Raw genomic sequence first — 26,491 nt, 5'->3', positions numbered from 1 at the left:
GCCCCCAATAAGCCACGTTAACTCCCACGTTAACTTAGTTAACGTGGTAGTTAACGTGGGCAAAAGTCCCACCTGGCAGCCTGACCATGCCTTCTTTAAACACGCATAACTTGAGCCACAAAGCTCCAAATGAGGTGATTCTAGTGGCATTGGAAAGTAGGATTCCAGAGCTTTCCAAACATATATGGTACTATATGGTTGACACTAAATTTGAGGGAGAAAACCTGCCCCAAAAGTGCAATAATGAACATGGTATCAGCCTGTATTTAGGCCAACTGACCTCTTCACCTTCCAAGAAGTATAACTCGAGTTGTAGAGCTCCAAATGATGCGCTTCCAAAGGCATTGGAAAGTAGACATCCAGGGATTTCCAAAAATATATAATAGTATGGGGTGGACACTAAGTTTGAGCATCAGAAATGGGAAATCGCTAGCGTTATTGGCAATCAACATTTCTAGTAACGTTGGCATATATGCCAGCGACCATGTCCATTTCAAAGGAGCATAACTTGAGCTAAAGAGCTCCAATTGAGGTGATTCTAGTTGCGTTAGAAAGCTGACATTCAGAACTTTCCAACGGTATATAATACTCTATAATGGGCATGAAATTTGAGCATAAACAAGAGGCATCTTTTAAGCCCCAAAAATACCAACTGGGCAGCAAGTGCAACGTTAGCCACAATAACTTCAGCACTAACGCCACACTTGTAGCATTAGTGTGGCTAACTTTAGCACTAACTTTAGCACCTGGACCTCAACTTAACTCACTTCTCTCTCAAGTCCACTTCCAAGCTCAAGCAAGCAGGCCCACAATTGTCAACCAATCAAGGCCACAAGAAGCATCTAGAATAGGAATTTTTATTTAATTGTAATTTGTTTTTCATTTCATTTTGTAATTTAGGAGAGCCTATATAAAGGCCTTAGTCTTTTAATTGAAAACATCGGGGATATACTCGAGAAGTCTGGAAATTGGGGGAATTGAGGGATGGAAGAGGGGTCTTCGGACTCCCTTCCCTCACACACTTTTTCTTTTCTTTCTTTGTACTTTTCATTTATGAATTTTGAAGTTTTATTTTCAGTTTTTATCTTCATCTTTACTTTTCTGCACTTTCTTTCTTTTCTATTTTTGTAGAGCAATGATCAACTAACTCTTTACATTGGGTTAGAGAGCTCTATTGTGATTCAATAGATTAAGTGTAGTTTTTATTCTTCTTCTTCTTTCTTTCCTCTTGATTTTACTAGAGAGCTTTCGATCTTCATCCAATTGGGTAGTTATCTTGCAAAAGAAACTATTCATACTTGGATCTCTTCGGAACCTTGAAAGAGGAATGAAGAGATCATTCTAGAAATGCTTTCTCATGCTGGACCAAATTGGGTGTGGATAGATATGTGACTATAATCCTTCCAACACTTGATTTGTGAAATGCATGTGGTATAATCAGTGACCATACTTCATCTCTTCTCATGAGCAATTGACCAAGGAATTGGCTATTGATCAAGATTTGAGAGATCGAATTACAAGGAATTGTAATTCGATCACTTAAGATTGCCAAGGAGATCAATGAATGCATTGATTGAGGAAGAGATGAGAATGAACTTGATCCGGAGGATTGCAATATCTCTTGATCCCAATGTTCATTTTATTTTTTCTTACACTTACTTTTCTTGCCATTTTACTTTTCTGCACTTTATAGCTTTCTTTACTTTTATGTCAATTTACAATTCCTACTGCTTATCATCCAAATCTGAATCGTCTAACTAGGATAATCAATTAACTATTGATTGCTTAATCCGTTAATCTCTGTGGGATTCGACCCCACTCTATTGTGAGTTTTACTTGACGACAATTCGGTACACTTGCCGAAGGGGAATTTGTTGCGAGACAAGTTTTCCGTGCATCAAATGGTAGATATGGTTGACCAACATATTAATTTTGAAATCTCTACGGGCAGTGTTTCTCATTATTGTAGTGCTATATATGCTAATCCACATGTTCATAGGTGAATGGGTTTGTGGAATGATTTGATCAGTATTTCAAATATAATTCAGGGCCTCTGGATGGTGTTAGGGAACTTTATTGAGTGAGGTTAAAGGGGGTGCTTTTAGTTAGGATAGGGCGGAGGTTTTTGTGGAGACTCTGACAAACTACCATTTGTTTGATATGGAGGCTATTGGAAGAAGTTTTACTTGGTACAGGAAGGTTAGAGGGGGTTTGCAGGTTGCGAAAAAACTAGATAGAGCTGTTATTAATCAAGAGTAGTGATTGCTGTTTCCTGAGGCTTATAATGAGGTTTTGGCGTGTCTTCATTCTGATCACTGTCATTTGCTCGTCAAATGTATGCTGATTGTGAAAGCTAAGAAGGGTTTGAGACCATTTAGATTCCAAGCTTCTTGGATGACTCATACGCTTTTTAGCAATGTTGTTCGTGCAGCTTGGAATAAAGGGGTCTGTGATGTTGTTAAAAATTTGATCGAGGTGCAGAGGGATGCTCTTCTTTTCAATAAGGAAACCTTTGGTAATGTGTTTGTTAAAAAGAAGGAGTTGGAGAGGCAATTAAATGATGTTCAGATCTCTCTTGAGAGTTTGAAGGATTCGAGGTTGTGATGCACCACTATTTCATGGTACATTTTGTGCTTAATTTAGTGGATTTTATCCACTATTCTCACATTTATTCAATGGAATAGCATGGATTTGTAATTTTCTCCTAATTTGTGCTTAAGAGTGAAAACATGCTTTTTAGGCCTCAAAATAGCTAATTTTAATTCACCTTTAATTCCACTAGATGCCTTGATGTGTTTGTTAGTGAATTCAGGTTGAAAAGGCTAGGAATGGATCAAAGGAGTGAAGAGAAAAGCATGCAAAGTGGAGAAATCATGAAAAATCAAGGATTTGGGGTGCATTTATCGACGCGCATGCGTGGAACGACGCGCACGCGTGGATACGAATTTGCATGGCGACGCGTACGCGTGATATGACGCGTATGCGTGGAAAGCGAAAATGCCAAGCGACGCGTACGCGTGACCCATGCGTACACGTCGTAGCTCGCACGTGACCTCATTAAAGTGAAAACGCTGGGGGCAATTTTTGAGCTTCCTAGACCCAAATCCAACTCATTTTCTGAGCCTATTACATGCAGAATTCAAGAGGAGTCAAGGGGAGAGCACTTGATGGATGATGGGGAGCCTTTAGTTAGTTTCTAGAGAGAGAAGCTCCCTCTTCTCTCTAAAATTAGGTTAGGATTAGGTTAATTCTTCTTAGATTTAGGTTTAATTTCCTATTTTCATCTTGTTTCTATTTCAATTTCTTATTGTTACACCTATGCTCTCTTAGTTTTCTTGTCAATTTTCCCTTTGATTTCTCTTTTATGTTAATGCACTATTATTGGATTTGGATTTACTTTTAATGCAGTTCATGTTTTATTTTCCCTTATTGTTTAATTGAGTTGTTGTTATTGTTTCTTCATAAGTGGGTAGTTATAGATTTAATATTCTTGCAGTTTTATCATGCTTTCCTTTTTTGCCTTCCAAGTGTTTGATAAATGCTTGGAAGGATGTTAGAGTAGATTTTAGTGTTCTTGGCTTGGGATGATAATTTAGGTGAACTTGTGTTGCTAATGTCCAAGTGATTGATACCCCAAAACGCTTGTCCCATAACCAATAACGAGAACACTTCCCTGTAATTCCTTTGAGAGACAACCCGAGGTTTGAATACTTCAGTTATTTTTATTGGGGTTTGTACTTGTGACAAACAAGTTTTTAATTGAGGATTATTTGTTGGTTTAGAAACTATACTTGCAACGAGAATTTATTTGTGAAATTCTATACCGACCAATAATTTTCGTTCATCAGGTTGATGGTGAAAGAACAAGGTACTCATGATGAGCTAAATACTATCTTTCTCCAAGAAGAGTTTATGTGGAATCAGAAATCGAGAGAGTAGTAGGTTCGGCGTGGTGATGATGAGCAGATATTCTATACGCTTTTTGGCATCATTTTCATATAGTTTTTAGTATGTTTTGTTTAATTTTTATTAAGTTTTCGTAGGTTTTAGTGAAAAAATCACATTCTTGGATTCTACTTTGAGTTTGTGTGTTTTTATGCAATTTCAGGCATTTTTTGGCTGAAATTGAGGAGCTGTAGCAAAAGTCTGATTCAGAGACAGAGAAAGCACTACAGATGCTGTCCGGATCTGACCTCCTTGCACTCGGAAGAGTTTTCTGGAGCTACAGAAGTCCAAATAGAGCGCTCTCAACGGCTACAGAAATCTGACTTCCAGAACTTTCCAACAATGTATAATAGTCTATACTTTGCTTCAGAATAGAAGGCCCAAAACTAGTGTCCAACGCCAGTCTCTTGCCCCCTTTCAGGCGTCCAGCGCCCAAGGAGAAGAGACCAGCGTCCAAACGCCCAAAGAGGACCCCCTAGCCAGCGTTCAATGCCCTAAAGGCCACATAGCATGTGGATCTCATCAAAGCTTAGCCCAAACACTCACCAAGTGGGCCCCAGAAGTGGATTTTAGCACTAAAAAGACTGTTTTACCCTTACTAGTCATTAGTTTAATATTTAAAGGAGAAGATCACCCTTGTTTAGGATCTTCTTCCAAACCTTTGTGCCATATTTTTGTTCATCACTGTATTTCCTATCAATATGTGTTTCTAAACCTCCTAGGTTGAGGGGAGGAGCCTTGCTGAGTTTTATGAATTAATAAAAGTATTACTATTTCTCTTCAATCTGTGTTTGATTTAATTCTAAGATGTATTTTCGTTCTTCAACATGATGAAAGGGGTGACCCGTGATAATCATCTTCGATCTTCATACTAAGACCGCGTGCCTGACAACCACTCGTGTTCTTCTTGTGTTCGTGTGAATACTTTAGTGGAAAGCATTAAACTGCCAGCTTGATTATACATCTCTTAGACGGCTAATCCACGACTTTGTTGGGGACTTCTCGAGACACCAGTTCAACCGAGGTATGGAGAGATTAGGGTATCTGTGGTAGAGGCTAGAACCCAAAGGCACAACATTCTCTAATCCGGAAGATTCGACCTTGTCTATGGCGTTTTGAATAGGATCATTAAGGAGAATGAACTGTAGGAACTTCATCCTTAATCAGAATGGATCCACACTAACCCTGGGGTTCAGATCTGGAGGAGTATTGGTGGCTGTCAAACCAGCGTTAATCACATACAGCATGCCAGAGAAGAAATCATTCACAACTGAAGAAGACAGTAATACCAGAGTTAATCCAGAAGGACAAAGCATCTCCAAGCCTTAACCACCTTCTTATCACTGTTTACATTCAAATTCACAAAGTATTTTATACCCTTTTTCTTTATTTCCTTTTTTGCAATTAAACATGTCAACCTAGTTTAGATCTCACAAATCCAACAACCCTTCTATCTGCCTGACTAAGACCTGCAAGATAACCATAGCTTGCTTCAAACCATAATCCTCGTGGGATCGACCCTAACTCACTCAAGTATTACTTGGATGACCCAATACACTTGCTGGTACAGTTGTACGAAGTGTGGGGATTCATGCACCAGGTGACAAGAACACTAATTTTTTTCACTTGCAAACAATCATCAGGCGAAAGTGGAACAAGATTCATGGACTGTTTCTGGAAGATGGAACCTAGGCTATTAAGTCATAGGAGCTAGAAAAAGAAATAAACTCCTTCTTCCAAAAGCTCTTTTTGGCAAGAGAGAATATGATCTAAATGCTATGGGAGAATTCCCCAGTCCTTCCCTTAGTAATGAGGCCTGTCAAAGGTTAGTTGAACTTGTGGCATTGGAAGAGGTGAAAAGTGCTGTAATGACCATGAATTCTTTCAAAGCTCCGAGATTAGATGGTTTTTAGGCCCTGTTTTATAAGGAGTTTCAGAACTCTCTAAGCCATGATGTGTGGGGTTTAATCAAGAGAGTCTTTGAGGGAGAAATTCTAAATGCTGTAATTTTCGAGACACATTCTTTTGATTCCTAAAATTAAAGCTCCTACTTCCTTGAGAAATTTTTTTCCTATCGATTTATGTAATGTTCTTTACAAAATCATTACAAAAGTACTGGTGAACAGGGTTAGACCCTTTCTTTTAGAGATCATCGGTCCACTTCAGGGTGGTTTTATCCCGGGAAGAGGTACCATGGAGAACATCATCATTGCGCAGGAAATTATGAGTTTCATGAAGAATACTAAGTCTAGGAAAGGACTATAGCCTTTAAGATTGATTTGGAGAAAGTGTATGATAGGGTGGACTGGAGATTTCTTGAAGCTTCTTTGGTTCGGTTTAACTTTCTGAGGGCTACTATTCATCTTATTATGGCTTGTGTGATGTCATCTTCTTTATCTATTTTGTGGAACGGTGATGAACTTGAGAGCTTTAACCCCCCCAGAGGGGTTTGAGATAAGGGGGTCCCATATTCCCTTATCTCTTTGTGATTTGTATGGAGTGTCTTGCTTATTTTATTGCCCATCGGTTTTTTCAAGGCTTGTAGATACCGGTGTCAGTTTCCAGACATGATTTGAAATTATCCCATTTGATGTTTGTTGATAATCTACTGTTGTTTTGTAAAGCTACGAAAGCCCAGGTAGATGAGGTTATGAAGTGCATGAACTAATTCTCCAAAGCATCAGGCCTACGGGTAATCTTAGTAAGTTTAGGGCTTAATATTCAAAGAATATTTCTGTGAGAAGGAAAGAGATGCTCTTGGGAGTCTCTAGTATTCATTGTTTTCATAACTTGGGAAGGTACCTAGGGATTAATATTGGGCATGAAAGGTCTTCCAGGAGGACAACTCAAGAAGTCATTGAGAAAATTCAGAACAAGCTTGCTAGTTGGAATGGGTGTCTGCTGAATAAGGTAGGAAGACTTTTATTGGTTAAGTCAATAATGGCTTCTATTCCGGTCTACAACATACAAGTTACTCTCCTTCCAAAGTATGCATGTGAAAAGATTGATTCACTAATGCGACAGTTCTTATGGAGAGGCCATAATGATGGGAGAGGGTTGCCATTGGCTAAGTGGGAACTAGTTATTACTCCTAAAAAGGCAAGTGGTTTGGGTGTATACATACTGTGCTAATCTGACACTTCTTAGTAAGTTGGTTTGGGATTGCTTCAATAATAGAAGCAAACTGTGGGTGCAAATTGTGATGCAAAAATACCTCTGATAAACCACAATTTTATGGTTTATATGGTATTGAATTTGGTAGATTTTATCAACCTTTCCCACATTTATTCACCAATTTAGCATGGTTTTGTGAATTTCTCCTAATTGTGCTTAAGATTGAAAACATACTTTTTAGACTTTTAATTATCTAAATTTAATTAACTTTGATTCCACTCGATATCTTGATGTGTTCGTTAGTGATTTCAGGCTTAGGAGGCAAGGATTAGATCAAAGAAGTGAAGAAAAAGCATGCAAGATAGAGAATTCATGAAAAATAAGGATTTGGTGGATTCAAGGCCACGCGTACGTGTGAAGAAGGAAATTTGCCAGGCCACGCGTACGCGTGACACTTGTCACGTGACCTCATTAAAGAAACAGGCTGGGGGCGATTTATGAACTCATGGAGGCCCAAATCCAACTCATTTCTAAAGCTATTAGAGGTAGAATTCAAGATGGAACAAGGGGAGAGCAATTAGGATAGAGTAGAAACATGCTTTAAGTTATATTTTAGAGAGAGAAGCTCTCTTTTCTCTCTAGAATTAGGGTACATTTAGGATATATTTCTCTTAGGTTTAGAATTTAATTGTTGCTTGATTTAGTTTCGTTGCAATTTCTTCTTGTTACATTTTGCTCTTTTAGTTTTACTTGATATTTCCTTTATTTTGTTGATTTTGTGTTCATGAACTCTTTGTTGATTTTAATTTCTATTAATGCAATTTATGTTTTTATGTTTATTAATGTTTAATTGAGTTGTTATTACTGTTCTCTTGCATTTGGTAGTTTTAGGTTTTATTATTTCTTGCAATTTTACCATGTTTTTCTTTCATGTCTTCCAAGTGTTTGATAAAATGCTTGGTTAGATTTTAGAGTATATTTTTATACTCTTGGCTTGTGATTGAGGATTTAGGTCCTTTAAGGTCGTTGATGTCCAGTTTCATTGGTGATTTAGGATTGTTAATTGGTTCTAGGACCAAGAATTTCCACTTGACTTAACCCTCCGATGTTAGAGGAAAACTAAGTAGAATGAACTCTTTGTAATTACCATGTTGTGGTCAATGATCCAAGATAGGAAACCTTGACTCTTAGTCCTTGCCACGAGTGTCTTTTAGCTTTTATAGTTTCTTGGTTGTTAGTTTTAATTTTTTGTTCATCATCTTAAAAACCCCAAAAGAAACCCCATAACCAATAGTATGCACACTTCCCTGTAATTTCTTGAGAGACGACCCGAGATTTAAATACTCTCGGTTTTTATTAGGTTTGACTTAAGTGACAAAAAAATTAAACTTTGATTGAGGGTTGTTTGTCGGTTTGGATCTATACTTCGACGAGATTATTTTTGTGAAAATTTTTAACCGACGATTTCTCTCCATCAAGATTTTGGCGTCGTTGCTAGGGAATTGCAAATGTGTGCTTGTTATTGGTTATTGTATATATGTGAATATTGTGAATACATTTTCCTTTTACTTCTTTGTTAGTTTTTGCTTGTTGTAGGAGTTTGTTTTCTTTATTTGTTGTTAGTATTTGTTTTTATTTTCTCTTGCTGCTATGAATTATCACCACTTTGGCTATGAGTTTGGTTCTAACTATGTTTAGGAAATAGGAATTTCAATGAGGATATGCATCAAGGATGGAAGAATCAAAGGTGGGAGGAGCCTCAAGCATATAATTAATCTTAATGGCAACAACCTCCTCCAATGTACTATGAGCAAGAACCATTCCATGATGCATACCAATCAAATGGTTATGGTGGACCTCCTTGTGGTTATCAACTATAACCACCATATGCATCTGAGCCTTATCCTCAACATAGCCCTCAATCACCATACTCACAAGCCCCCTACCACCAAACACCTCTATATGACCCTAGTCCATATCTACCATACCAACCACCATATGAACCATATATAGAGCCACTACAATTCCAACATCAATACTCCCAAGAACCATCACTTCAATATGCACCATCTCCATATCCATATCAAGATGAACCACCTCCCTATTTTGAACCCTTTCTCCCAAATAATGAACCCTCCTATCCACCTCAAACACTCATAGATGATTCTCTCACTTCATTACTTTATGAGCAACATGAATATCAAAGGAGGCAACTAGAATTCATGGCTACCTTGACCGAGGTAGTAACCAACTTTGCCTCCCAAAGCTTGGATACTCAAAGTACTTTCATTGCCGAATGTGGAGAATCTAATGAAGAGAGGAGCATGAAGGAGAGATTAGAAACTCCAGTAGAAAATGAGGAATGGGACTTAGTATTGGAACAATTGAAGAAAGCCATAATTGTTGAAGAGGAAAAAGTGGTTGAAGATTTAGGAAATGCTGAACCTCTATGAGAATCTAAAGTTGTAGAACATTCCTTTAAGAAGCTTGAAATTGATGTTGAGGAGGATAGTGCACAACCTCTAAGGCATGTTCCCAATAAAGAATTGGAAGGAATGGAGCAAGAAACAAGTTCCCTTAGAGATGATGATCATGTATCAAGTCTTCTTAGTGATGAATTTGCATCTGCGAATGATTCCTTTGATTTTGAGGAACCTTCTCCGAGTGAATTTGAAAGCAATGTTGAGGTAGACTTTTCTCAACCACCGGTTTATGATTTGAGCTATGGAGAAGAGTTTGATGAATTTGGTGAGAAAATAATTTAAACTGAAAAATCTTGTCAAAAGGTGGAAGTCCTTCGAAAAGGATGGACGGGAGTGAAATTTGCTTTGTCAAGATCATTGGAAACTTCTCTACCTTAGTCACCATCTACTCCTTCATTTGAGTAGGTAAAACTTTTTTCTCTTAGCTTTATTGTCCTACTCGAATTTGGTTTGCTTGAAACAGATGATCAACTTAGGGTGCATTGTTCCATTTAGCTCACTTACCCAAATAGCCTATCTTTTATCCACCATTGTTAGCCAATTTTGAGCTTATTTTAATCTCCTTTGTTCTTTATTTTAGCATATCACTACCCCTATGTGAAAAAAATAAATATTCTTAATTCAGATCTTTGATTAGCTTAGGCTCGTGAGAGTGTGTATCATTCAAGTGTGGGAAATTTGGAAACATTGGGTGAGATAAAAGTGTATTTTATAGTTTTGTTAAAAATTTTGAAAATTGGGTACATACTCATGCATTAAATGTTTAAACCATATGCAATGACACTTTGGTATATATTTCATTGCGAAAAAAATAAAAAAAATAAAAATAAAAAGAAGGAAGAAAAAGAAAGTAATAAAGAGGGGACAAAATGTCCCAAAGTAAAGTAATAATAACAATGCATATGTGTTGTGATTAAGAATGGAATGCATGAGTGCGTAGAAAAAAGTGAATAATGGGTAGTTAGGTCTGCATTTGAATTGTATAGGTTGTAGGTTAGGTGAGAGCTTAAGTTAATCAAAGATTCAAATTCTAGTTCACTTGACCATATGCATCCTTACCTTTACCGTAGCCCTGTTACAACCCTTGAAAAGTCCTCATGATATTTGTATGCATGCATTGAATAATTGTTGATTGTTAGATGAAAAACAAATCTTAAAAAGCATGATTAGAGGAGAATTGAGTGAATCAACCCTATACACTTGAGCGACTAGATCGTATACACATATCCGGTGAGGGGTTCGATTGCTCAATTCTATGTTTCCACCAGTTATTATTTTTTATCTTGCAAGTTTGTAAATTCTTTTCAATAACTCAATTCAATTGTGGATTTGATTTGATTGTGATTTCTTTGGCCCTTATGTTCATACATGCTTTCTTAGAAATTGATTTATTTTGACCAAGTAGTTGCATTTAGATAGTTTGCATTGAATAAATGTTGATACCCTTTTCTTGTATCTAGGGATGGCAATTCTCCCCGGTGGGGTGGGTATCTGCGGAGATTTACCCGTCAGGGAGCAGGTTTGAGGAGTATTTTTTCCCCATGGGGGGCGGGTACGGGTACCCGTGTAGTAAATGGGGCGGGGGCAGGGGGAGAGGTACCCACCCCGTGGGTACCCGTTTAATACCCGTAAGTTTAAAATTACAAAAATACCCTTATATATATATATATATATATATATATATATATATATATACGTTGAAACCCTACCCCAACCCCAAATCACACTCTCTGCACCGCTCTTCTCACTTCTCTCTCTATCCGAGCCTCTCCCTCACTCAATCTTCTCCAATCTTCCTTCTTACTTCGTTGCCAGCCTCCTCCTTTTGAGTCCTTCACGTCATCGTCCCTGACCTTTCTCCATCGCAGCCGTTGCTCACTTTCTTCTTCTCACTACGTCGCTCATTGTTTGTTGCTCATAGCTTCACACCGCCTTTTTTTCTGCTTTGCGATGCCTCTGTCTCTATTTCACAATGCCTCTGCCTCTACTTCACAACGAAGCCTCAAATCTACGTCGTCGTCGATGGCAACTCTACTTCAGCAACGCCTTTGCTCCACGACACTTCTGCTCCACAAGGACTCTGCATCGCCTCTGCTCAACAAAGCTGACAACGACTCTTCAATAAGTTGGATGTTTTGATTTTCTATTAACTGAAATTTGAGAATATACATGTTTTGATTTTTATTTGATGAAATTGCTATGAAATTGAGATTAAATTTTGAATTCTATTGATGTGAAATTGGATTTAGGCTTAGAATTTGGATTCTCTTAACGTGAAATTGGATTTAGGTTTAGTGTTTGGATTCTGTTAATTGATAAATTTGGGTATAGAGTTAGAGTTTTTTGCTGTGAAAATAAATTTAGGGTTTGAATTCATATTGTAAAATTGAAATATTGGATTATAATACTGAGTTATTGGTATGTACTGTTTATTGGATTTTTGTTCATTTTTTTTCTTATTCAGTATTCACTGGATTTTTGTTCTTTTTTTCTTATTCGTTTCTTCCAAATCCGTGGTTATCCGTGGATATTCGAATATCTGGCAGGTATGGGGTCCCCGTTACCCGTCACGGGGACGTGGATGATTTTTGGAGGCGGGGGGCGGGGGGCAAGGGGCATGTTCCCGCCCCCATGGGGACCCGTTTCCATCCCTATTTGTATCTTTCTTGGTTTGGCATGAAGACATACTTGGTTAAGTGTGGGAAGGTTGATAAATCCCAATTTTAGGGTTTATCTTGTGTTGAATTTAGAAGATTTTATCAACGTATCTCACATTTATTCAATGAAATAGCATGGTTTTATGAATTTCTCCTAAATTGTGCTTAAAAGTAAAAACATGCTTTTTAGGCTCTTAATTTGCTAAATTTAATTCATTTTAATTTCATTCGAAGCCTTGATGTGTTTGATGAAGTGATTTTAGGTTTAGAAGGCAAAGATTGGATTGAAGGAATGAAGAAAAAGCATGTAAAAGTGGAGAATTTATGAAGAAATGAAGTTTAGAAATCTGCCTAGTTCTGCGTATGCGTGACTAGAGATCTCGTCAAGCGACGCGTACGCATATGGGACACTCTGCACGTGACTCACTTAAAGAAATCGTGGCTGGCAATTTCTAAGCTCACTCAGGCCCAAATCCAACTCATTTCTGAAGTATTTGAAGCTAAATTCAAGAAGGAACAAGGGGGGAGCAATTAGTATAGCTTAGGAATCATGCTTTAGGTTAGTTCTAGAGAGAGAAGCTCCCTCTTCTCTCTAGAATTTAGGATTTTTAGTTTAATTTTCTCTTAGATTTAGGTTTTAATTCTTATTTTCATCTAGTTTCTTTACCTTGCCTTGTTCTATTGCCTTAATTTTCGTAGTTCTTCTTGTTAATTTCTCTTTTATGCCACTTTAGTTTTATGAATACTTTTGTTAATTTCAATTTCTTTTAATACAATTTGATGTTTTATGTTTTCTTGTTGCTTAATTGAGTTGTTATTATTATCTTCTTGTGTTTGATAGCTTTAGATTTTATTATTTTTGCAATTTTACCATACTTTTCTTTTTATGCATACTAAGTGTTTGATAAAATGCTTGGCTTAGTCTTAGACTAGATTTTGAGCATTCTTTCCTTGGAAAGAGAAGCTTGGTGGTACTCTTGAGTCATTGATGCCTAATTTATGTTAGTGATCTAGAATTGTTAGTTAATCTTATTTCCATTGTCACTAATTATGGATTGAGATTAACTAGGCCTAATTGATCTTCTCCCAATGTTAGAGATAATGTAATAGGCCTAGCTCTTGGTAATTATTGTGTTATTATTAATGACTATGATAGAAAACCTTGATTCTCAATCCTTGCATTGAATGCTACTTTAGTATTTGTTATCTTTAGTTTCTATATTATTTTATTGTCATTTAAATTTCTTGCCATTTAATTTCCTGTCTTATCATCAACCCACGCTGTGAATCTCATAACCAATAATTAAGCACTTGACGAGCGGATAATTTATACGCTTTTTGGCATTATTTTCTAGTAGTTTTTAGTATAATTTAGTTAGTTTTTACTATGTTTTTATTAGTTTTTATGCAAAATTTAAATTTCTGGACTTTACTATGAGTTTGTGTTTTTTTTTATGATTTCAGGTATTTTCTGGCTGAAATTGAGGGACCTGAGCAAAAATCTGATTCAGAGGCTGAAAAAGGACTGCAGATGCTGTTAGATTCTGACCTCCCTGCACTCGAAATGCAATTTTTGGAGCTACAAAAGTCCAAATGGCGCGCCTTTAATTGTGTTAGAAAGTAGACATCCAGGGCTTTCCAGCAATATATAATAGTCCATACTTTGCCTGAGTTTAGATGACGCAAACTGGCGTTTAACGCCAGCTTTTTGCCCTATTCTGGCATTAAACGCCAGAAACAAGTTGCAAAGCAGAGTTAAACGCCAAAAACAAGTTACAAACTGGCGTTCAACTCCAAGGAAGACCTCTATACATGAAAGCTTCAATACTCAGCCCAAGCACACACCAAGTGGGCTCCGGAAGTGGATTTCTGCACTATCTGCACTTAGTTACTTATTTTCTGTAACCCTAGCTACTAGTTTAGTATAAAAACTACTTTTAGAGATTATTTTGTAGCTCATGACATTTTCACATTTGAATATTGTATTTCTGATGGCATGAGTCTTTAAACCCCATGGTTGGGGGTGAGGAGCTCTGCTGTGTCTCGATGAATTAATGCAATTACTTCTGTTTTCTATTCAATCACGCTTGTTTCTATTCTAAGATACTCGCTTGTACTTAATCGTGATGAATGTGATGATCCGTGACAATCATTGTCATTCTCAACCTATGAACGCGTGCCTGACAACCACTTTCGTTTTACCTTAGATTGAGTGTGTATCTCTTAGCCTCTTGGTTCATGATCAGAGTCTTCGTGGTATAGGCTAGGATTATTGGCGGCCATTCTTGAGATCCGGAAAGTCTAAACCTTGTCTGTGGTATTCCGAGTAGGATCTGGGATGGGATGACTGTGACGAGCTTCAAACTCACAAGTGATGGGTGTAGTGACAGACGCAAAAGGATCAATGGATCCTATTCCAACATGAGTGAGAACCGATAGATGATTAGCCGTACGGTGACAGTGCATTTGGACCATTTTCACTGAGAGGACGGATGGTAGCCATTGAAAATGGTGATCCACCAACATACAGCTTGCCATGGAAGGAGACCTGCGTTCGTGAAGAAGAAGACAGTAGGAAAGCAGAGATTCAGAAGACAGAGCATCTCCAAAACCTCAATCTGTTCTCCATTATTGCATAACAAGTACTATTTAATTTATGCTTTTTACTCTTCATAAATATAATCACTCTTATTATTGATTTCCTGACTAAGAATTACAAAATAACCATAGCTTGCTTCAAGCCGACAATCTCCGTGGGATCGACCCTTACTCACGTAAGGTATTACTTGGACGACCTAGTGCACTTGCTGGTTAGTGGTACGAGTTGTGAAAAGTGTGATATGGAGGATTCAGAGGAAATAAAAGAGCCTCTGAAAATTTCTCAGGAAGAGGAAAAACCTCCTAAACCCGAGCTCAAACCACTACCACCATCCCTGAAATATGCATTTCTGGGAGAAGGTGACACTTTTCCGGTGATCATAAGCTCTGCTTTAAATCCACAGGAAGAGGAAGCACTACTTCAAGTGCTAAGGACACACAAGACAGCTCTTGGGTGGTCCATAAGTGATCTTAAGGGCATCAGCCCAGTAAGATGCATGCACAAGATCTTATTGGAGGACAATGCTAAGCCAGTGGTTCAACCACAGAGGCGGCTAAATCCAGCCATGAAGGAAGTGGTGCAGAAAGAGGTCACCAAATTACTGAAGGATGGGATTATTTATCCTATTTCTGATAGCCCCTGGGTGAGCCCTATCCAAGTTGTTCCCAAGAAGGGAGGCATGACAGTGGTTCATAATGAAAAAAATGAACTGGTTCCTACAAGAACAGTTACAGGGTGGCGTATGTGTATTGACTACAGAAGGCTCAATACAGCCACCAGGAAGGATCACTTTCCTTTACCATTCATAGACCAGATGCTAGAGAGACTAGCAGATCATGAATATTACTGCTTTTTGGATGGCTATTCAGGCTACAACCAAATTGCAGTAGATCCTCAGGACTAAGAGAAAACAACATTCACATGTCCTTCTGGAGTGTTTGCCTACAGAAGGATGCCTTTTGGTCTGTGCAATGCACCTGCAACCTTTCAGAGGTGCATGCTCTCTATCTTCTCTGATATGGTAGAGAAATTCTTGGAAATCTTCATGGATGACTTTTCAGTATTTGGAGACTCATTCAGCTCCTGCCTTGACCATTTAGCACTTGTTCTGAAAAGATGCCAAGAGACCAACCTGGTTTTAAACTGGGAAAAATGTCACTTTATGGTGACTGAAGGAATTGTCCTTAGGCATAAAATTTCAAACAAGGGAATAGAAGTGGATCAAGCTAAAGTGGAAGTGATTGAAAAACTACCACCACCTGCCAATGTTAAGGCAATTAGAAGCTTTCTGGGGCATGCAGGATTCTATAGGAGGTTTATAAAGGATTTTTTGAAAATTGCAAAACCTCTGAGCAACCTGCTAGCTGCTGACATGCCATTTGTGTTTGACACAGAGTGTCTGCAGGCGTTTGAAACTCTGAAGGCTAAGCTGGTCATAGCACCAGTTATTTCTGCACCAGACTGGACATTACCATTCGAACTAATGTGTGATGCCAGTGACCACGCCATTGGTGCAGTATTGGGGTAGAGGCATGACAAGCTTCTGCATGTCATTTATTATGCTAGCCGTGTTTTAAATGATGCCCAGGAAAATTACACAACCACAGAAAAAGAATTGCTTGCAGTGGTTGATAAACCACTATTTTATGGTTTATATTGTATTTAATTGGGTGGTTTTATCATGATCCTTACCCATTTATTCATTAAATTAGCATGAAATTATAATCCCTTCCTGAATTTATAACATGTTTGAAAACTGCTTCCTAGAGACTTTAATTATGTATTTTTAATTCTCCTTTATTCCATTCGATGCCGTGATCTGTGTGTTGAGTGTTTCAGACTTTATAGGGCATGAATGAATTGGAGATTTGGAAAGGAAGCTAGCAAAAATGGAAGGAACACAAGAATTTGAGGAGATAACCAGCGAGAAGTAACGCGGTCGCAAGGCTAACGCGAACGCGCAAAGGAGAGCAAATCGCAGTGACACGGCCGCATGGCTCACGCGGCCGCGCGGATTGGAAAAGCTCAGGCGACGCGGTAGCGTGGACGACGCGAACGCGTGGCTAGGAAAAGCGCGAATGACGCGTCCGCATGGATGACGCGATCGCGTGACATGTGCGATCTGCATAATCTGCACACTTCGCTGGGGGCGATTTTGGACCTTATTTCGACCCAGTTTTCGGCCCGAAACAGTAGACTAGAGCCAAAGAATATGCAGAAACAAAAGACAACATTTATTCTACACAGTTTTCAGTTTTTAGATCGAGTTTTTCCTCCTCTAGGTTTTTCTCTCTAGGTTTGAGAATTTTAATTTTCAATTGATCTTAGCATTGGAACATTGAGAAGAGTTATTTCCTCATCAAGACTTCGTCATTCTAGTTCGTTCTCTTAACTTGGTTTTATTCTTCCATGTTCTTTGCTTGTTCAATTTTGTCATTTGAATACTTTCATGATTAATTAATACAAGGATTATTTCTTCTATTTTAATTTATTTTTCCATTCCAATAATCATGTCTTCTTTTAATTCCCTTTCATGTGTTATGGATTCATTATTTACAATGAGTGAGTAGTTCCCTCACTTGATGGGGATTTGATTGAAAGGAACTCTTGAGTTGGAAGGATTGAAAGAAAAATTGTAATTGGGTTAACTGTTGGATTGTTATCTAATCACTAACACCAACCCCTTTGAACTAAGTGGGTTGCAACTCGTGAATAGATCTAGCATTCCAACTTGTTTGACTTTCTTTTACCTAGTAAAGGATAACTAAACAGAACAATCATTAATTATAAGTTAATCTTGAGATCATTCCATCAATAATAGAGATTCCAACTAATCAACTCCCAGTCAAGGCTTTTATTCATATTATTTAAATTTTCTCAATTTAATTTTCTATCTACTTAACTCAACTTCTTGGAACATCTGATTAATAAAATAGCACGCTTTTCTGCAACTCATTGGGAGACGACCTGTGACTTAAACTCCCAGTAATTTTTAATTTAAACTCTCTGTGACATATTTCTAAATTGATATGCAGATTTTCGGTGAGTTAAGAACTATACTTGCAACGTAACTATTTTAATAATTTTTAATTCACCAACTTCTGTGTCTCATCAATTTTTGGCGCCGTTGCCGGGGAGTTGCAATAGAGTGCTAAGTTATTAATTAGAATTTATTTATTTACATTTTATTTTATTTTGCTACTATGAGCTGCATGTTTCTTCCGTCAAATGACGCGTTCACTTCCTGATCCGGGCTTGCTAATATTCGATTTTGAAATTGAAAGGACTATTTCACGAATAAGGCGAGAACAGCGTCAGTTAGTCCTCTCTGAGGGCGGATCTAAAAGTGAACTTGAGGAAGAAACCAGCCCCCGTTCTACTGATTCGGTTGTTTTACGTGCAGAAGACATGGCAGCTAGGAGAGTTACCATCCAGGAGGAAGGAGCCCCTGATTTTACAATGCAACTGTTTCAAGCGCATCATCCAGCGGTAGCTACAGATTTTGAAATAAAGACCGCACTGCTAAATTTGATGCCCAAGTTTCTTCGCCTACCTGCTCAAGAGCCTATCAAGCACTTGAGAGATTTCCAGGCAGCCTGTTCTACTATCAGGCGTGATGGTACTGATGAAACTTCAATTTTGCTGAAAGCTTTCCCGTTTTCTCTCGAGGGAAAGGCAAGAGAGTGGTACTACACTCAACCTCTAGCAAATGTATCCAACTGGGATACACTCAGAAAGGAGTTTTTGGAGAAATTCTTTCCATCTGAAGTTACTGATAAACTGAGGAAGGATATTTCCACAATTGTTCAGGATGACAATGAGACTCTCTTTGAATACTGGGAGCACTTCAATAATCTTCTAGAAGCATGCCCCCACCACAGGATTGACAAGATAATGTTACTTAGCTATATCACACAGGGCATGAGGCCCCAAGATAAGACCACATTAGAAAGTGCTAGCAATGGGTCTATGAAGAAGTACAAGACCACTGATGAGGCTTGGCAATTGATCAGTGATTTAGCTGAATCTACTAGGAACCATAGGCAAAAGCAAGGCCGTTCAAAAGCCGTTGCCGAAGTATCCTCTAACAGAGAGACTGCTGCTCTAGCTCAGAGTGTATGTGAGATGACCAACTTGCTGAAGCAGATGTAATTGAATCAACAGCAAGCTCAAGCTCCTCCACCACAGCAAAACCAACAACTAGTCCCACAAAGAATTTGCAGAATCTGTGCTGATTATAGCCATTACACTGATGAATGCCCGCAGCTCCAACAAGAAGACAACATGGTGGCATCCACTCAAAACTTCTATGACCGCCCCAACCAAGGGTACAATCAAAGTGGAAATAATAACCATGGATGGCAGGATAATTCTAACCAGAATTGGAGGGACAACAATAACAGAGGAGGCCGAGATAATCAGAGAAATCAGAGGTGGAATAATAACAACAACAGGCAGCAGAATCAACCTTACAGAGCACCTCACCTGAGGCAAAACCCAGGACCACAGAATAATCAACAGCAGACATCTCAATTTACTCATTCTTCTTTATCTCCTAATGAAGAGCTACTACAATCTTTTGAGCGAAGACAACAGACCATGAAAAATAACATGAATAGTATTAACGCCAGTCTGAATGGTCTCACCTCTACTTTGCAAGCTCTTATGTCACAGCTTGGATCAACGCAAAATTCCAGTAACCAACCTTCAAGTTCCACTGGAATCCCCTCTCAACCATTACCCAATCCAAAGGGAGCCATTAATGCCATCACCCTAATGTCTGGAACCACACTGCAGGAGAGCAGTCAGGAGGAACCAAGCCCACCAGAACACACCTCAGCTGAAGAGGTAGTAGAAATAGAAGATGTTGAAGAGGAAGAGGACATACAGGACATAGCTGAAGAAGAAATAGCTCAACCACAGAAGGAAGCACCAAAAGGCGCAGACACCACAGAAAACACTACTCCTATTCCATTTCCACAACTTTCAAGGAAACCCAGGAAGCAGCTGGAACCCGAACCTAAAATGGTAGAGATATTCAAAAAGGTCGAGGTAACTGTTCCCCTTTTTTATGTTATTCAACAGGTACCTAAATATGCAAAGTTTCTAAAATACTTATGTATACATAAAGACAAAATTAATGAATTAGAAACTATTCCTTTAGGTAGTTCTATATCTGCTTTAATGGGAGGATTACCTAAAAAATGTAGTGATCCAGGTCCTTGTATAGTTAGCTGTACTATTGGTGGTGTAGTAATTTATGATTGCATGTGTGATTTAGGAGCATGTGTCAGTATAATGCCTTTGTCTATATATGATATTTTGAGGCTCCCTCCCTTAAAAAGGTCGGCAGCTCATTTTGTGTTAGCAGATAAAAGCATTATTACAGTGGCTGGAGTTGCTGAAGATGTTTTGGTGAACATTAAAGGGCTTACATTTCCCACTGATTTTTATATCTTGGAGATGCCCCATAATGATTCAGATAAGCCATCATCAATCCTACTTGGAAGACCATTCCTGAAGACATCAAAATTCAAATTGGATGATTTTTCAGGAACATACTCCTTTGAAATAGATGGCCGCATAGTAATCTTCAATCTGAATGGAGTCATTGACAACCCCCTAGAAGATCGTTCCATCTTCCAGGGTGATGTCATAGATGAAAGTGTAGCTGAAGTTCACAAGGAAGAGTTTGAAGAGAGGCACACTGGACAAGGTCCAAGTGTGGGGACCCTCTTAACTGACAATGAGGGCACTTCGTCATTTTCACAAGCTCCAGATAATCCAGAGCCTACCCATGATCAAAAGTTAGAATTGAAACCCCTCCCTCCACATCTCAAATATGCCTATCTCGAAGATGAGCAAAGGTTTCCAGTTATCATTGCAAGGAAACTTACTTCTCAATAAGAAGAGCAGTTACTTGATGTGCTGAGGAAGCATAAGAAGGAAATTGGGTGGAGCTTGGCAGACATAGTAGGCATCAACCCTCAAGTATGTGAGCACAGAATATTCTTAGAAGAGGGAGCAAGACCTGTCTGTCAACCCCAAAGAAGATTGAATCCACTATCTTGGAAGTTGTCAAAAAGGAAGTGACCAGACTATTGGAAGCCGGTATCATATATCCCATTTCAGACAATGAATGGGTAAGCCCAGTACAAGTGGTGCCCAAGAAGTCTGGAGTCACTACAGTGAAGAATGAGCATGGAGAGCTCATAGCAACTAGAGTTCAGAATGCTTGGAGAGTCTGCATTGATTACAGGCGTCTCAACCAGGCTACCCGTAAGGATCACTACCTACTTCCATTCATTGATCAAATGCTGGATCGCCTGTCAGGTAAATCACATTATTGCTTTTTAGATGGTTACACAGGTTATTTCTAGATCCATATAGCTCCTGAGGATCAGGAAAAGACTACTTTTATATGTCCTTTTGGGACTTATGCTTACAAGAGAATGCCCTTTGGCTTGTGCAATGCACCAGCTACTTTCTAAAGGTGCATGATGAGTCTTTTCTCTAATCTTATTGAGGACTGTATGGAAGTTTTTATGGACGATTTTAGCGTTTATGGTGATTCTTTTAGCCTTTGCTTAGATGGATTATCTAGAGTATTAGATAGATGTGTTTATACAAACCTTGTATTAAATTTCGAAAAATGTCACTTTATGGTAAAACAAGGGATTGTATTAGGACATGTGGTATCTAATAATGGCATTTCTGTAGACCCAGCAAAGGTGAATGTTATTTCTAGTTTACCTTACCCCTCTTCTGTTAGAGAAGTCCGTTCGTTCCTTGGCCATGCAGGTTTTTACAGGAGATTTATTAAGGACTTTAGTAAGGTCGCACTTCCCTTATCCAGATTACTGCAGAAGGATATTGAGTTCGAGTTCAGTGAGGATTGCAAACAAGCGTTCGATAAGCTGAAGACTGCTCTGACTCAAGCTCCAATTATGAGAGGACCAGACTGGAGCCAGCCGTTTGAAATCATGTGTGATGCTTCCAACCATGCAGTAGGAGCAGCACTGGCTCAGCGTGAAGGTAAGGATCCTTTCGTTATCGCTTATGCGTCTAAGACTTTAGACACTGCCCAGTCCAACTATACTACTACTGAGAAAGAGCTTCTTGCTATTGTTTTTGCTCTGGATAAATTCTGAGCTTATTTACTTGGTACTAGAGTAGTAGTGTATTCGGACCATGCAGCTTTAAAGTATTTATTAGCTAAAAAGGAATCCAAACCAAGACTTATACGTTGGATACTGCTGTTACAAGAATTTGATTTAGAAATAAAGGATAGGAGTGGTAATCAAAATTTAGTGACAGACCACTTGAGTCGCCTTGAGCATATTAAGGATAATTCTACTCCTATAGATGATAATTTTCCTTTTGATAACCTGCAAGCAGTATCTGAGGTAGTCCCTTGGTATGCACCTGTTGCTAATTATTTAGTTAGCCGCACATTTCCTCCAAATTTTTCTAAGCATCAAAGAGGCAAGCTGAAAAGCGAGTCTAAATATTATATATGGAATGACCCATATTTATGGAGATGTGGCGCTGATCAGGTAATTAGACATTTTGTACCTCAATCAGAATTCCAGTCCATTTTAGAGGCCTGTCACTCATCTGTGAGTGGAGGGCATTTTGGTCCTCAAAGGACAGCTAAAAAGATCTTAGACTGTGGATTCTGGTGGCCTACTCTTTTTAGAGACGCTGTTGAGTTTTGTAAATCTTGTCTCCCATGCCAGAAATTTGGTAATATATCCAGGAGGGATGAAATGCCTCAACAAATTATGCATTTCTGTGAAATTTTTGATGTTTGGGGCATTGACTTCATGGGTCCATTTCCAAACTCTAATGGATATTTTTATATATTGTTAGCTGTGGATTATATTTCCAAATGGGTGGAAGCAATTCCTACCCGCATTGATGATGCTAACACTGTTGTTTCTTTTGTGAGAAACCATATTATATGTCGCTTCGGATCACCACGAGCAATCGTGAGTGATCAAGGCACCCATTTTTGTAACAGGAGACTAACAGGATTAATGAAGAAGCATGAGATAATTCATAAAGTTGCAACAGCTTACCATCCCCAAACTAATGGGCAAGCTGAAGTGTCAAATAGAGAAATTAAGCGTATCTTGCAAAAGATAGTAAAGCCTCATAGAAAAGACTGGAGCACCAGGCTACAAGATGCACTCTGGGCATATAGAACAGCATATAAGACACCCATTGGGATGAGTCCTTTCCGTTTGGTTTATGGAAAAGCTTGTCATCTCCCAGTTGAAGTAGAACACAAAGCCTTTTGGGCAGTTAAGGAGTGCAACATGAGAATTGAGAAAGCCGGAGCTGAAAGGAAGTTGCAACTACAGGAACTGGAGAGCCTTCGCCTAGAAGCTTATGAAAACTCCAGAATATACAAGGAAAAGATGAAGGCTGTACATGATCAAAACATCAAGAAGAAAGAGTTCCAACCTGGGGATTTAGTTCTCTTTTACAAATCTCGACTAAGGCTCATGCTAGGTAAGTTGAGATCAAGATGGAAAGGTCCATACAGAGTAGAGAAGGCCGAACCGTACGGAGTTTATCACCTAAGCCATCCTTCAAGCTCTGAACTTATTAAGGTTAATGGACAATGCCTGAAGCTATACCATGGCGAGAAGGTACAGAGAAACAAGGAGCTTGAGATCTTCCTCTTGGAAGATCCTCACATAGCAGAGGATTGAGCTAGTGGAGCGTCCAACTTACGGACGTTAAAGCAAAGTGCCAGGTGGGAGACAACCCACCATGGTATGATCGTTCTTTTTTTTATTTTTAGTTTTTTCTATTCAATAACTCTTCTCTTTCTTAGTACTTTCATGCATCTGCATTTACATGTTTTAATTTAAAAAAAAAATTTCACCTACGCGACGCGATCGCATCAGCGACGCGTCCGCGTCACAGGGAGAATAAAGAAAAATAAAAATGAATAGAAAGTCACGCTAGAGTGTGGCTGGAGGCGTGCCAATGGCACAAATCAACCCACGCGACCGAGTCGCTGACGCATTCGCGTCGCATGAGAATCATGGCCTCCCACGCGACCGCATGCCCATGCGGCCGCGTGCCCTAAGTTTTCGACGTAAAAGGGTGCACAATGAAATATTGTGCGAGAGTGATGCTGGATTGGTGCTGGAAGCACAATCCTTATTACACGACCGCGTCGCTGACGCAGCCGCGTCATCTATTTTCTGGTGCACACTCATGCGATCGCGTGACCCATGCGATCGCGCCACCCCAATTTTGGCAAATAAATTAATTTGAACAGAGAGTTGTGCTGGTGCGAGGCTGCACTCGCGCCAGACGCATAACATGGGTCACGCGACCGCGTGACCGACGCGATCGCGTCACCATACTTGAAGCGCATCCACGCAAACGCGTGCCCCACGCGGCCGCGTCGCGTGCGCCGCACAGCTCAACCTAAATTGCCAATTATCTTATCTTTCTCTCCTCAAATCCTAGTTTTTCTTTCCCTTCCTTATTTCTTCCTTCCCCTTCCCTTCTATCTCACCTTTCACTCTCTATCTCTCTCACCTCCATTACAAGGTTTATTTTCTTCTTCCTCCTTTTTCTATCATCCTTATTATTTTATATGTATTCTTTTTCTTCTTTTCTTTCATTATTCATATTTTCTTTCTTTTTCTTTTCCCTTTTACATGGTGTTAGAAATTTTTGAGTCATTATCCCTCATTATCTACTTGCAGATTGTTGCAAATTGTTTGACAATTATTTTTATTCTATTTAAGGGATTGCTTGCATGTTCACCTTATATTTTCTATACCTTATTCATCATGCATGCTATGTGTTTTGAAAAAGCTCAAATGGCATTATGCACTTCTCTATGTTGTTATACTATTCAATGCTTGCTTTTCACAACTTCCTTTACCATTGTATTAATTGAATTTAATTGTCAATACAAACGTGATGGTTTGTTACAAAGTATTGCTTGGTCTATGCTACTCATGCCCTTTGTCGGCATGCCAATAAACACCTTGCAGTCACTTGTCTTTCTATGCACTAGCTATTTTCCATTGTTGGCTTTTCACATGTACTCGAGAGCATGTGTTAATGTCATCTACATCCTAATGTGCATCCATCACCACTCTTCGTTCTCTTCCTTGCTATATATCTATTTGAATTTAATTTACTTTCTCTTCTTTTCAGGATGGCCACCAAGAAAGGAAAGGAGAAAGCGACTCCTAAACCCCCAGCAAGAAAGGCACTAAAAAGCATTAGTGGCAGAGCCTCTTCAACCGCAGTCAAGCCCCAACAAAAAGAGTTAAGAGGATAATAAAGGTTGATGAAAAGAGAAAGCCTTCCAGCAAAGGACACTGCGTGATTTCCAATCGCTACTGTGAGCAGATGTTCCCTATCCTGGCAGAAAGGAACTATAACAATGAATACCTTCTTATCCTCCCGCCAATATTGCTTCTTTGTTGAGCCGCAAATTGAACGAAGACAATGGGTTTCTACGAGACAGCCAAGGAGGTCAATCTTTCTTGGGTAGTTGAGTTCTACTCAACTTCTACATGCCAACCCTGTAGTCTGTTTATGTCCGGCAGAACAAGTCCCATCACAAAGAGGCCATTCAGCAAGCTCTGAGTCTTCCCCCTATTCCAGAAGGAATGGACGCCTTCCAAGAAGCACACTTAAGCGCCAGAGGTACCAATTTGACTGGGACTCGTTCTCGGAGTTATCGCATTACCTGCAGCCGTTGGATCTACGGATACCACCGTACCCGCCTAAGGAATCTTGGCTTCAGCACTTACCTTGGAGGCTCGCGTCTGGGCACAGATCATGTCCCATTACGTCTTTCCGAGCATCATGAGTCCTCCTTCACTGGGAATGGCTGTTCTACTATGGTGCATCCTTACAGACCAACCTGCATCTCTCAAGACATATCCGGAATGCTATGGGACATGTACAAATTGCGGGCAACTTACCTTTCCCCGCCTTGGTCTCAGATCTTGTCTCAGCAGCCGGAGTCTCCTACAGAGCTGGGGACACCAAAGCCATGCTTCCCGGAATGATCAGTATGTCCCTAACGGAAATACCTCATACTCCTACAGCCACTACAAGTCTTCCTACTGCTACAGTTGAAGATAATCCTCTTCAACACCACAAGCACCTACAACTGATGAATTGCTCCAGCAGATAATCATAAGGTTGGATCGGCAAGAACACAAAGCTAAGTTGAGAGAGCGCCGTAACGAGCGCGATTCAAACACCTCAAGGAGCTACTCAAGGGACACTTCAGGGACTCGATACCCGGACTCCACTTCTTTTACCAGCACAGGGAGCCATGACGTCTCGACTGTGGAGATACTGCCACCAGCACCCCTGTTCCTGACAGACGGCACCGAGGACGGTGCAAAGCCTTAAGTTGGGAGGTCGGTCAGTACCTGACTTCCGGAGGTAATTTCTTTTCCCTGGCACCAATAATTAGGATATTTAGTTAGATTTTCTTTCTTTTATAGAATAGAATAAATTGCATAGGTTAGGATAGTTTCATGCATGTTCTACTTGATTGAAAAGACAATAAGTTTCTTTTAAGACTCTATCTTTGGAACAAAATTTCACTAATTTTTCAAAATTTTTATGATAAATTTGCTTGAGTTGTATTTGAACATGATTTTTGAGCTAAAGAACACACAACCTGTGAG

The 26,491-nt window shown here is 39.2% G+C and overlaps 1 non-coding gene across 1 annotated transcript; it reads right to left on the bottom strand.

Moving 5' to 3' along the window:
- Positions 1-18,575: 18,575 nt before the first annotated feature.
- LOC112725599 (small nucleolar RNA R71) lies at positions 18,576-18,682 on the bottom strand. The gene has a single exon (XR_003164696.1). It is a non-coding gene; the product is annotated as a small nucleolar RNA R71 (small nucleolar RNA).
- Between the last annotated feature and the right edge of the window lie 7,809 nt (positions 18,683-26,491).

Source organism: Arachis hypogaea, chromosome 11, assembly GCF_003086295.3.
Source record: "Arachis hypogaea cultivar Tifrunner chromosome 11, arahy.Tifrunner.gnm2.J5K5, whole genome shotgun sequence".
Lineage (NCBI taxonomy): Eukaryota > Viridiplantae > Streptophyta > Magnoliopsida > Fabales > Fabaceae > Arachis > Arachis hypogaea.
This window is presented reverse-complemented; position numbering and strand designations above follow the sequence as displayed.